Source organism: Helianthus annuus, chromosome 3 (genome assembly GCF_002127325.2).
Source record: "Helianthus annuus cultivar XRQ/B chromosome 3, HanXRQr2.0-SUNRISE, whole genome shotgun sequence".
NCBI classification, from domain to species: Eukaryota; Viridiplantae; Streptophyta; class Magnoliopsida; order Asterales; family Asteraceae; genus Helianthus; species Helianthus annuus.
Genome location: NC_035435.2, coordinates 130,942,539 through 130,947,936, shown reverse-complemented (window position 1 = coordinate 130,947,936; position 5,398 = coordinate 130,942,539).

Genomic DNA, 5,398 nt, shown 5'->3' with positions numbered 1-5,398 from the left:
TTCCCAAGTAAACTCGGGTCCACGTTTAGATTCCCAGCGAACCTTGACCAAAGGAATGCGTTTGCGTTTAAGCCACTTGACTTCACGTTCCATGATTTCTATCGGTTTCTTAACAAATTTCAGTGTTTTATCAACACGAATTTCGTCAAGCGGTATGTGGAGGTTTTCATCAACTAAACACCTCTTGAGATTGGACACGTGAAAGGTTGGATGAACATTTCCAAGTTCAGGAGGTAACTCAAGTTTGTAGGCTACCTTACCGATTCTTTCGACGATCTTGAATGGTCCAACGTATCTAGGTGCAAGTTTTCCTTTCTTTCCGAATCTGATCACACCTTTCCAAGGTGAGACCTTAAGTAATACACGATCATCGACTTGAAAATCCAAGGGCTTGCATTTTAGGTCCGCGTAACTCTTTTGACGGCTTCTAGCTGTCTAAAGGTTATCACGAACCTTCTTTACCTTATCTGTTGTCTCTAAAATGAGGGCAGGTCCAGTAAGTTGAGCCTCGCCGATCTCATTCCAGCATACTGGTGAACGACATTTTCGACCATAAAGAGCCTCGAAAGGAGCCATGTTGATGCTGGAGTGATAACTGTTGTTGTAGGAGACTTCAATCAACGGAAGATGTGAATCCCAACTACCACCAAAATCGATCACACAAGCTCTAAGCATATCCTCCAGTGTCTGGATTGTTCTTTCAGATTGGCCATCCGTTTGTGGATGATAAGCTGTGCTCAGATTAAGTTGGGACCCCATAGCAGATTGCATGGTCCTCCAAAAATGAGACGTGAAACGAGCATCTCTGTCAGAAATGATGTTCAAAGGAACACCATGTCGAGCTACAATTTCATCTACGTAGATTTGAGCGAGTTTGTCAGCCGAAAAATCCTCACGGATTGGCAAGAAATGCGCGGACTTGGTAAGACGATCAACGACTACCCAGATGGCATCGTGACCTTTCTTTGTGCGCGGAAGTTTGGTAATGAGATCCATAGTAATGTTTTCCCATTTCCAAACTGGGATCTCTGGTTGCTCCAATAAACCAGAAGGACGCTGATGTTCAGCCTTAACCTTAAGACAAGTAAGGCATTTTGATACATATAAGGCAATGTCTTTCTTCATACCAGGCCACCAATACTGAATACGAAGATCCTTATACATCTTATCTGAGCCAGGATGAATAGAATAACGAGACTTATGGGCTTCATCCATAAGCAGGGTACGAAGATTATCTTGGCTTGGGACCCATAAACGGTCCATGAAGTAATACGATCCATTGTCCTTCAGTTCAAGAGCAGGTGTTATGTGATAAGGAAATTCCTTATCCATCAAACCTTGCGAAACACAAGATTGTTGAGCTTGAGAAATACGGGCTTGGATATCGGATTGAGCTTGAATAACAGATTGGACACGAACACAATGAAGCTTAGTACGTTCTTTGCGACTCAAAGCATCAGCTACGACATTCACCTTACCAGGATGGTAGCGAATTTCGCAGTCATAGTCGTTTAGAAGCTCCACCCAGCGTCGCTGTCTCATGTTGAGTTCTTTCTGATTGAAGATATGCTGAAGACTTTTGTGGTCCGTGAAAACCACACATTTTGTACCGTACAAATAGTGTCTCCAGATTTTAAGAGCGAAGACAACTGCACCCAACTCCAGATCATGAGTGGTGTAGTTCTTCTCATGTATCTTCAATTGTCTTGATGCGTATGCTATGACTTTGTTTCTTTGCATCAGGACGCAGCCAAGACCTAATTTAGATGCGTCGCAATAAACGACGAAATCATCATTGCCCTCAGGTAATGTTAGGACAGGCGCGTCGCAAAGCTTTTGTTTCAAAGTCAGAAACGCTTCCTCTTGTTTGACTCCCCAATCAAATGGCTTGTTCTTCTGAGTTAGAGCAGTTAGAGGAACTGCAATCTTCAAGAAGTTCTCGATGAAGCGGCGGTAATAACCCACCAGACCAAGAAAAGAACGAACTTCAGTAGGAGTAGTAGGTGTATCCCAATCCTTAATTGCACTGATCTTGGAGGGATCTACATGAATACCTTGTTCGTTGACAATATGTCCTAAGAATTGAACTTCTTTAAGCCAGAATTCACACTTGGAGAATTTGGCGAAAAGTTACTCTTTCTTTAGGAGTTCCAAAGTAAGAGGAAGATGTTGCTCATGATCGGCTCGCGTCTTGGAATATATCAAAATGTCATCAATGAAAACGATGATGAACTTATCCAAATAAGGTTTGCAGACCCTATTCATCAAGTCCATGAAAACAGCAGGAGCATTAGTCAAACCGAATGGCATGACTGTGAACTCATAATGTCCGTAGCGAGTGCGGAACGCTGTCTTGGGAATATCTTCTTCATGCACGCGAAGTTGATGATATCCAGATCGCAGATCAATCTTTGAGAAATAAGAAGCGCCTTGCAATTGATCAAAGAGATCATCAATGCGAGGTAGGGGATATCGATTCTTGATGGTAAGCTTGTTAAGCTCACGATAGTCGATACACATCCTAAAAGATCCATCCTTCTTCTTGACAAAAAGAACGGGAGCACCCCAAGGTGAAAAGCTATGACGGATAAAACCTTTGTCAGAAAGTTCCTGTAGCTGCCTAGATAACTCTTGCATCTCGGACAGTGCAAGACGATATGGAGCTCTGGCAATGGGATTTGCACCAGGTACAAGATCAATACGGAACTCGACTTGGCGTGCTGGAGGTAGGCCAGGTAACTCTTCAGGGAAGACCTCTGAATAATCCCGAACGACAGGAATATCTAAAATAGACTTACCCTTGCCTTTATCTGTTGTAACATGTGCTAAGAAAGCCACATAGTTCTTCCGTAGATATTTTCGTGCTTTAAAACAAGACATGAGTTTGAGACCACCGGCAGGCTTCTCACCACGAACCTGTAGGATCTCGCCTGTCGACAGCGGCACACGAACAATCTTCTCAGAACAACTTATCTCTGCGCGATGCTTAGATAACCAATCCATACCCACAATAACGTCGAAGCTTCCAAGTTGCATAGGCATGAGGTCGATAGGCAAAAGATGGTTGTTAAGGTTCAACTGGCAGTTGCGGAGAACAGAATCAAGAACAATGGGTTCACCACTAGCAACCTCTACTGTCAAAGGTTTACCTAGTTTCGTTCTAGACACGCGAAGCATTGGCTCAAAAGACAATGACACAAAACTCTTGTCGGCACCTGAATCAAAAAGAACAGATGCAGGCTGATTATTAATAAAGAACGTACCGTTCACCATTTCATTGTCTGCTTGTGCCTCTTGAGCATTCATGTTGAAAACTCGCCCTCGAGCCTGAGCCTGATTCTGGTTTGCATTCTGGTTCTGGTTGGCTATTGGGCACCGGTTTCTATAATGGGTCAGATCCCCACAGTTATAACAAGCACCTGGTAGGTAGTTTGGTCATGCAGCCTGACCCTGTTGCTGAGCAGGAGGCTGAGCAACTTGTTGAGCAGGGTTCTGAACTATGCGATTTTGAGCAAACCGACAAACATCGGCAAGATGACCTGACTTCCCACAATTAGTACAGAAACGACACTGATGTTGCGGCTGATGGTGACTGTTGCATCGATTGCACAAAGGTGCACTTCCTGAATAGGGCTTCTTTGCTGGAGGCTGTGCGGTTTGGTTGGGAGCTGCCTGGTTAACCTGAGCAGTGACAGCAAAATTTTGGGAAGCCTTACGCTTCCTTGACCCCCTTGAGGAACCAGAATCCTTTCCCTTCTTGTTTTGACCTTTCTTGCTATCTTCCTTGTCAGACGACTGTTTCTTGCCCTTGTCACCCTTCCTGTGTAATTTATTCTTTCGAATCTGCGACTCAGTCAGTGTCGCTGATAACTCGATTGCCTGACGGAGTGTGGTAGGGTTGCTACCAGTGATAATGTCTTGTACCGAGTCAGGCAGGCCATCGATGTACCTTTCGATAGCCTTGTCGAGTGGGGCGACCATAGTCGGGCAAAGTAGACTCAACTCCTCAAGCCTATCAGTATATGCCCTGTGCTCGCCACTATCTTGTTTCAAATCATCAAACTCCTTCTCCAACGCTCATTGTTCATGATGAGGACAAAACTCCCTCATCATAAGAGCTCTTAGTTCAGCCCATGTATGTGCTAGAGCAACATCTGCACCACGGTCTCTCATTACCCCATTCCACCATGTAAGAGCCCTCTTCTGAAACACGCTCGAAGAAAACTCGACCTTGCGATTATCCGGACACTGCACGAGGCGAAAAGTATTCTCGATGCTCTCGAACCATTGAAGAAGCCCAGTTGCTCCCTCAGAACCACTAAACTTGAGTGGTTTGGCCGAGTTAAAGTTCTTGAAATTGCATGTACCATTGTTGTTGTTGTTGGCTTGGTTCCATTGAGCAAAGAGATTTGGGAATTGAGCAGCCATCTGCTGCGCAATAATTTCTGCCAGCTCGGCAGTTGCTATCTGGTGTTCGCGTCGAGGAGGCATTCTAAAAGAGGAAAAACATGAAAGGAAACGAGTGAGATGATTGGATGAAGAGAATGAGATGAAACAGAATCAACAAAAGCAAAGATGGTGGTTACGCATCGCAAAGCAAACAAGCGACACGAAATGTCTAGTCAAAGTAAGTGGGTCAAAAATAATGTATCGGGAAGACATGTTCGCCTATAAGTGAACACTCACCCCAAGAGTTCCCAGGTAAGAGTGACTGGTCCGATTATGTGGATTTGTACGAACACTCTAGCCTTAGACAGAAAACTCAAGGTACAGGCATTCACTCTTCCAGTTCGCACGTGTTCACACTATTAAAACCCGAAAACCTTGACGAGATTTTTTTGAAAATCCAAAGGGGTTCAAAACCTTAAAACAGAGGGTTCAAAACCTAGTAATCAATCATCCTAGAACAGATGATTAATTTTCAAAGTGGATTCGGAATCGAAACTCTCGTTGTGATTATCGCCTAAGGATAGGCGAAGTGCATGTTTTTAAAATCTATACACAAGATAACTTGTGTTAGGGTCCTAGAAAGTTATAGTCTAGGTCAAAGCATTACTAATAACCTAATTCCCTATAACCATTGGCTCTGATACCAACTCTTCTGTCACACCTCGGCCGCGTATAACATGCAACCGCGGCGGAAACGCCGGGGAGTGTTGGGACAGAATTAATTGTTTCATAACCATGGAAATCAAAGTTACATTTTATTTATTTAACAAGCGTAATACATTGTCTTAAACAGGAAAACAAAGAGTTCAAAACATAATCAAACTAGTCTATCTTCATTTTTAGTCTCTAAGGCACAGGTCCGCCCTAGTGTCATGATCATCATCTTATGGAATAGCTCCTGAAAACACATGTGAAAGTAGGTACGTCAGCATAAAAATGCCTGTGAGAT